Source organism: Mytilus californianus, unplaced genomic scaffold, assembly GCF_021869535.1.
Source record: "Mytilus californianus isolate M0D057914Y unplaced genomic scaffold, xbMytCali1.0.p SCAF_5, whole genome shotgun sequence".
Lineage (NCBI taxonomy): Eukaryota > Metazoa > Mollusca > Bivalvia > Mytilida > Mytilidae > Mytilus > Mytilus californianus.
Window position 1 is genome coordinate 87,137,007 of NW_026262701.1, and position 7,652 is coordinate 87,144,658.

General features: G+C 35.9%; 1 long non-coding RNA gene across 4 annotated transcripts; it reads right to left on the bottom strand.

The window, feature by feature from the left end:
* Positions 1-3,903: 3,903 nt before the first annotated feature.
* Positions 3,904-7,306, bottom strand: LOC127701729 (uncharacterized). Of its 4 annotated transcripts, XR_007982172.1 has the most exons (4): positions 7,204-7,306; positions 6,872-7,037; positions 5,282-5,945; positions 3,904-4,949 (listed from the first exon to the last, which is right to left on the bottom strand). It is a non-coding gene; the product is annotated as an uncharacterized LOC127701729 (long non-coding RNA). The 4 variants fall into 4 exon arrangements; XR_007982171.1 differs by lacking the exon at positions 6,872-7,037 and having other exon boundaries at positions 7,038-7,306; XR_007982169.1 differs by having other exon boundaries at positions 6,872-7,306.
* Between the last annotated feature and the right edge of the window lie 346 nt (positions 7,307-7,652).

Below are 7,652 nucleotides of genomic sequence, written 5' to 3' on the forward strand. Positions count from 1 at the left end.
AATCTGCTTCACATGGAAAAGTTAATTTAATTCACAGTTCAGTATTTATGGAATAAATATGTTTTTGTATGTATTTGTATATATTTGTTTTACTTCTTATTACAAAAGCTATATTCAGCATTTTCATGTATTCTAAATAAATATACAAAAACACATATTTCGTATATACTGACATGTGAAATTTTTATTTTTTTTACTTGTAACAAGAAAACAAGTTCGGCGACACCATTTTGCCTATTTACATTCTTAAAGCATATTGTAAATCCTATCCTCTCATATTCTATTTCAAAATTCTATCTCATAGATTTCTTTTTATTCACATAAAAGTGTTTTTTCGTGAATAATCTATGCAAAATTGAGAAATATTGCACGACTTGTAGCTTAAAAATAGCGTGGTGACCCATACGTTTTATTACATCTTTTAAAAAGGCATCGCAGAATCTACATTTTGGCAAACTATAAAAACATTCTATCTGAGGTAATATATAGTGATGATCCACCTTAAATAGTCTGACAAACGGATCATATATTATTGGTTACACATATCATACATTCTAGAAAGATATTTTCTAGAAAGTACATATATGGCCTTTCCAAATCTGAAAATATCAGAAGCGGTCTGACATATTACCGCTCATACCTATAATCAAGGATTTGTATCCTTGCTATTATATACATTATTATAATTACGCTGGTACTCATGTGTGCTTCGAAAATCGTAATTCTCTTTATATTGAATTTGGCAATAGAGCACTTTTCTTTGACCAAACATAATGAGTGTACTTTTCTTTTTTAAATAAGTGTATTACTAAGTTCAACAGGGAATAATGTTTCTTATAAATAGAAATGATACTGAATGAAAGAACTCTGTCACAACTAGTAAAAGCCAATTTATATATATATGTAATTTATACCTAAAAATAATAAACCAACTTATCAAAAATAAAATTTTAATTTAAATGTAGATAAATACAGATTTAATACACTTTTTAGCTTGGAGACTCGGCAACATGTCATACGTGAACAAATCTTTTATATTAAAAAATTCACAAATAAGGAGGGTTTTTTTAAAATTTTTTTGTATGTTAGTTTTGTAATTTTTTATTTATATCTGTTGTTTCTTTTACCATACAGAAGTGTTCTTTTGTATTATTTTTGTCTATCTTTTTCAAATATCATATTTACTACAACATAATATTGCAAGTATTTAACTATTGTTTCTAATTCAAAAGGAGTAATTTTTAAAGCTTTAAAATACTGACTGTATTTTACCTGTAATTAATTATTAATTGTTATAACAACACCTATTGTATTTTGTTTGTAGGCATAGGTTGAATATATATTTTTCAAATGTTGGCATAGGTTGAAGACACCCATGGGAGATTAGTGGAAGAACAATATATGTTGTTATTGCAAGATATGTTGTTTTAGTCATTAGTGTGTAATTGGGTCAAAGGTAAATTTACCTGTGGAAATTAAATAAAAATTATTATTTATATGTAAAAAAATGGGTTTTTTTGTTTGTTTGAAAACATGCATCAAGTATTAAAATTAAGTGTTTCTAATATTATGGAATTTCTAGAAAATAAAATTATTTAAAAGAAAAGGCAGTAAAAGCATTTAGTAGTCTGGAAAATAAAATTATTTAAAAGAAAAAGTAGTAAAAGCATTTAAAAGTCTGGAAAAAAACGTATTTAAAAGAAAATTAATAGTAACCAACACTTTCAACTTCAGCCTCAAAGAATTTATTAATTTCATTATTTTAATAAATTATGATTTTTTTAAAATGAATATAATATCAAAAGTAATGCTAAAAGTACTTAATTATTATAGATAAGTGTATAAGTCTAGGTTAGTCTATGGAAAGGTATATACTATGAAATTTAGAGCGAGGGGCTTGTCCCGAGCTCTTAATTTCATAGTATATACCTTTTCATAGACTATCCAATTTAGCACATATTTACAACTCGAGTAATCTTTTAATTGGTCTATTGATAGTTTATTTTGGCTGACTACTTGTATCACAGGTGTTTGTAAAACGTAGCTCATTAATGAAGTTTTGTAAATCTACTCACTAGTATCATTGTAAAATATGTGATTTCAAAAGGCCCTTGACTCCAGAATGAAAAGATGGTAGCTGCTAGTGTAAGTATGTTGATTGATATAAAGCGGTGCTTTACTATACATGTACTTCTTTACATGGTAAGATGACAAAATAAATTGACCAAAAGCAGGCAATAATTAAATTGCAGTGGAAGCTTTACATGTCTTGAAAACATTTTCCAATTTCACAGTAAAACTAAAGCTATAATAAATTTAAAACATAGATAGTATGCAGTGGCGGATCCAGGGGGGGGGGGGGGGGGGGGGGGCTCCCGGGTTTTGAAAACCCCCTTTTTTGAATGATCAATGCTTTTGAATGGGGACATTTGGTTGGAACCCCCCTTTTATCCAGGGTTGGAATGCCCTTTTAAAAATGGCTGGATCCATCCCTGCCAGGTATGTCTCCATAGATAGTCTAGCGGATAGTCAATAGAAAGCAACTACCAATAGATCAAAAATACTAGGGTTTATGTTTTTTTTTTTATTTCAAAGTAAAAAAAACTAAAAGATATATATATATATATATATAGGTGGCACATTCTCTTCAGACATTATAACAGTTTTTCAATTCATGACATCGTCCTGAACATGCATGAAATATTTGCCACTGGACATTAAGCAACCAATAATCAATCAATTCATGATGAAATAGATCAAGTTGCCTTAATTTCCATTCACAAGTTTTCATAGTACACACTTTTTTGTGTACGAGTAATTGCATGGATGATAAATTATCACAATTTTAAGATGGCGTTGTACTCTAATCAAGGTATAAAGAACCATATTTGTTACTTTTTATTTAAATGAAAGAAACTTGCAATCGTCAAAAACATTTTTTAGATCCAAAGATTTTAATACCAGGATATTCAACTAGAGGCTCTCAAGAGCCTGCGTCGCTCACCTGATTCTACTTTGGTTTTGGAAATCATGTAAAAATAGATTAAAATCATAACAGATACCCTAATAATGAGTGAGGCCAAATTTGGTTTAATATTGGTCCTGTAATTTAATAAAAAAATCCTGGTGGCCATCTTGAACAGTAAATCAGCAACAAAGTTGCAACACTTAATCAGCACCTCATAAGAAACATTTATGCCATGTTTTGGTTTCATTCCATTCAGTGCACCTCTAGAAGAAGCATTTAAAATTGAGAATGGAAATGGGGAATGTGTCAAAGAGACAACAACCCGACCACAGAACAGACAACAGCAGAAGGCCACCAACAGGTCTTCAATGCAGCGAGAATTTGTATGTATTTCCCATAGGGTCTTATGTTAAAGGAAGTCCCCCCATTGGCGGCCATCATGGATGAAGGATCAGCTTCAAAGTAACAAAACTTAGTCAGCACCTCATAAGGAACATTCATGCCATGTTTGGTTTCAATCCATTCAGTATGTGGTTCTCTAAAAGAAGACATTTGTATGTATTGTCCATTGGGTCCTTTGTTAAACATTGTCCCCATCTGGCAGCCATCATGGATGAAGGATCAGCTTCAAAGTAACAACACTTGGTCAGCACCTCAAAAGGAACATGCATGCCATGTTTGGTTTCATTCCATTCAATGGTTCTCTAAAAGAAAACATTTGTACGTATTTCTCATAGGGTCCTATGTTAAACTAAGTCCTCCGCTGGCGGCCATCTTGGATTATGGATCGGCTTCAAAGTAACAACACTTGGTCAGCACCTCAAAAGGAACATGCATGCCATGTTTGGTTTCATTCCATTCAATGGTTCTCTAAAAGAAGACATTTGTATGTATTTCCCATAGGGTCCTATGTTAAACTATGTCCCCCACTGGCTGCCATCTTAGATTATGGATCGGCTTCATAGTAACAACACTTGGTCAGCACCTCATAAGGAACATTCATGCCATGTTTGGTTTCATTGCATTCAGTGGTTCTCTAAAAGAAGACATTTGTATGTATTTCCCATAGGGTCCTATGTTAAACTATGTCCCCCGCTGGCTGCCATCTTGGATGATGGATCAGCTTCAACGTAACAACACTTGGTAAGCACCTCATAAGGAACATTCTTCCCATGTTTGATTTCATTCCATTCAGTGGTTCTCTAAAAGAAGAAGTTTGTATGTATTTCCCATAGGGTCCCATGTTAAACTAAGTCCCCCGCTGGCGGCCATCTTGGATTATGGATCGGCTTCAAAGTAACAACACTCGGTCAGCACCTCATAAGGAACATTCATGCCATGTTTGGTTTCATTCCATTCAGTGGTTCTCTAAAAGAAGACATTTGTATGTATTTCTCATAGGGTCCCATGTTAAACTAAGTCCCCTGCAGGCGGCCATCTTGGATTATGGATCGGCTTCAAAGTAACAACACTCGGTCAGCACCTCATAAGAAACATTCATGCCATGTTTGGTTTCATTCCATTCAGTGGTTCTCTGAAAGAAGACATTTGTATGTATTTCCCATAGGGTCCAATGTTAAACTAAGTCCCCTGCTGGCGGCCATCTTGGATTATGGATCAGCTTCATAGTAACAACACTTGGTCAGCACCTCATAAGGAACATTCATGCCATGTTTGGTTTCATTCCATTCAGTGATTCTCTAAAAGAAGACATTTGTATGTATTTCCCATAGGGTCCTATGTTAAACTAAGTCCCCCGCTGGCGGCCATCTTGGATTATGGATCAGCTTCATAGTAACAACACTTGGTCAGCACCTCATGAGGAACATTCATGCCATGTTTGGTTTCATTCCATTCAGTGATTCTCTAAAAGAAGACATTTGTATGTATTTCTCATAGGGTCCCATGTTAAACTAAGTCCCCTGCAGGCGGCCATCTTGGATTATGGATCGGCTTCAAAGTAACAACACTCGGTCAGCACCTCATAAGGAACATTCATGCCATGTTTGGTTTCATTGCATTCAGTGGTTCTCTAAAAGAAGACATTTGTATGTATTTCCTGTAGGGTACCATGTTAAACTAAGTCCCCCGCTGGCGGCCATCTTGGATTATGGATCGGCTTTAAAGTAACAACACTCGGTCAGCACCTCATAAGGAACATTCATGCCATGTTTGGTTTCATTCCATTCAGTGATTCTCTAAAAGAAGACATTTGTATGTATTTCCCATAGGGTCCTATGTTAAACTAAGTCCCCCGCTGGCGGCCATCTTGGATCATGGATCGGCTTCAAAGTAACAACACTCGGTCAGCACCTCATAAGAAACATTCATGCCATGTTTGGTTTCATTCCATTCAGTGGTTCTCTAAAAGAAGACATTTGTATGTATTTCCCATAGGGTCCTATGTTAAACTAAGTCCCCCGCTGGCGGCCATCTTGGATTATGAATCGGCTTCAAAGTAACAACACTCGGTCAGCACCTCATAAGGAACATTCATGCCATGTTTGGTTTCATTCCATTCAGTGGTTCTCTAAAAGAAGACATTTGTATGTATTTCCCATAGGGTCCTATGTTAAACATTGTCCCCATCTGGCAGCCATCATGGATGAAGGATCAGCTTCAAAGTAACAACACTTGGTCAGCACCTCAAAAGGAACATGCATGCCATGTTTGGTTTCATTCCATTCAATGGTTCTCAAAAAGAAAACATTTGTACGTATTTCTCATAGGGTCCTATGTTAAACTAAGTCCTCCGCTGGCGGCCATCTTAGATTATGGATCGGCTTCATAGTAACAACACTTGGTCAGCACCTCATAAGGAACATTCATGCCATGTTTGGTTTCATTGCATTCAGTGGTTCTCTAAAAGAAGACATTTGTATGTATTTCCCATAGGGTCCTATGTTAAACTAAGTCCCCCGCTGGCTGCCATCTTGGATGATGGATCAGCTTCAAAGTAACAACACTTGGTCAGCACCTCATAAGGAACATTCTTCCCATGTTTGGTTTCATTCCATTCAGTGGTTCTCTAAAAGAAGAAGTTTAAAATTGAGAATGCAAATGGGGAATGTGTCAAAGAGACAACAACCCGACCATAGAACAGACAACAGCAGAAGGTCACTAACAGGTCTTCAATGCAGCGAGAAATTCCCACACCCAGAGGCGTCCTTCAGCTGGCCCCTAAACAAATATATATACTAGTTCAGTGATAATGAACACCATACTAAACTCCAAATTGTACACAAGAAACTAAAATTAAAAATAATACAAGACTAACAAAGGCTAGAGGCTCCTGACTAGGGACAGGCGCAAAAATGCGGCGGAGTTAAACATGTTTATGAGATCTCAACCCTCCCCCTATACCTCTAGCAAATGTAGAAAAGTAAACGCATAACAATACGCACATTAAAATTCAGTTCAAGAGAAGTCCGAGTCTGATGTCAGAAGATGTAACCAAAGAAAATAAACAAAATGACAATAATACATAAATAACAACAGACTACTAGCAGTTAACTGACATGCCAGCTCCAGACTTCAATTAAACTGATTGAAAGATTATGTCTTCATCATATGAATATCAGGCACAATCCTTCCCGTTAGGGGTTTAGTATCATACCATCATAACATATATGAGAAGAACATAACCCGTGTCATGCCAACAACTGGTTTTTAAATAAATGTGTTTAGTGCCGATGCAAAGACCCTATAAGTGAATCAATATTAACGCCAAAATATGCAATCTTTAATGACCTGACAACAGTATCGTAACTATATCCCGTCTTAATAAGTCTATTTAAAAAGTTTGTATGTATTTCCCATAGGGTCCCATGTTAAACTAAGTCCCCCGCTGGCGGCCATCTTGGATTATGAATCGGCTTCAAAGTAACAACACTCGGTCAGCACCTCATAAGGAACATTCATGCCATGTTTGGTTTCATTCCATTCAGTGATTCTCTAAAAGAAGACATTTGTATGTATTTCTCATAGGGTCCCATGTTAAACTAAGTCCCCTGCAGGCGGCCATCTTGGATTATGGATCGGCTTCAAAGTAACAACACTCGGTCAGCACCTCATAAGGAACATTCATGCCATGTTTGGTTTCATTGCATTCAGTGGTTCTCTAAAAGAAGACATTTGTATGTATTTCCTGTAGGGTCCTATGTTAAACTAAGTCCCCCGCTGGCGGCCATCTTGGATCATGGATCGGCTTCAAAGTAACAACACTCGGTCAGCACCTCATAAGAAACATTCATGCCATGTTTGGTTTCATTCCATTCAGTGGTTCTCTAAAAGAAGACATTTGTATGTATTTCCCATAGGGTCCTATGTTAAACTAAGTCCCCCCGTGGCGGCCATCTTGGATGATGGATCCGCTACAAAGTTACAACACTTGGTCAGCACCTCATAAGGAACATTCATGCCATGTTTGGTTTCATTCCATTCAGTGGTTCTCTAGAAGAAGTTCAAAATGTAAAAAGTTAACGCCGACGACGGACGACGGACGACAAGTGATGAGAAAAGCTCACTTGGCCCTTCGGGCCAGGTGAGCTAAAAATCAATGTGAAAACTAATTACAAACTATTTAATTTAATTTGGAAAACAGCATTTTATTTCAAAATAGCCAGTGGCATTTTTTGTTATAATATCTTGATTACGATACAATGAAATCTTACCCTTGTGGTCA